Raw genomic sequence first — 335 nt, 5'->3', positions numbered from 1 at the left:
TGTTCAGAGAAGGGACAGAGAGGTGTGGAATAAAGGTGAATTATGTGAAAATGTTTGTTTTTTAACAAACGAAGCATTAACACGTTAGACTGCACCCCATAAACACAATCAAGCCTATAAAAAAACCAGTCAACCACCCCTTTAAGTGTCACATTTGTATAATCTGAAAGCTGAATAAATAAGCTTTCCATTGATGTATGGTTTGTTAGGATAGGACAATATTTGGCTGAGATACAACTATTTAAATATCGGGAATCTGAGGGTGCCAAAAAACAATCTAAATATTGAGAAAATCGCCTTTAAAGTTGTCCAAATGAAGTCCTTAGCAATGCATA

The sequence above is a fragment of the Sinocyclocheilus rhinocerous genome, unplaced genomic scaffold (genome assembly GCF_001515625.1).
Source record: "Sinocyclocheilus rhinocerous isolate Xijiao unplaced genomic scaffold, SAMN03320098_v1.1 scaffold40, whole genome shotgun sequence".
Taxonomy (NCBI): Eukaryota; Metazoa; Chordata; class Actinopteri; order Cypriniformes; family Cyprinidae; genus Sinocyclocheilus; species Sinocyclocheilus rhinocerous.
This window is presented reverse-complemented; position numbering follows the sequence as displayed.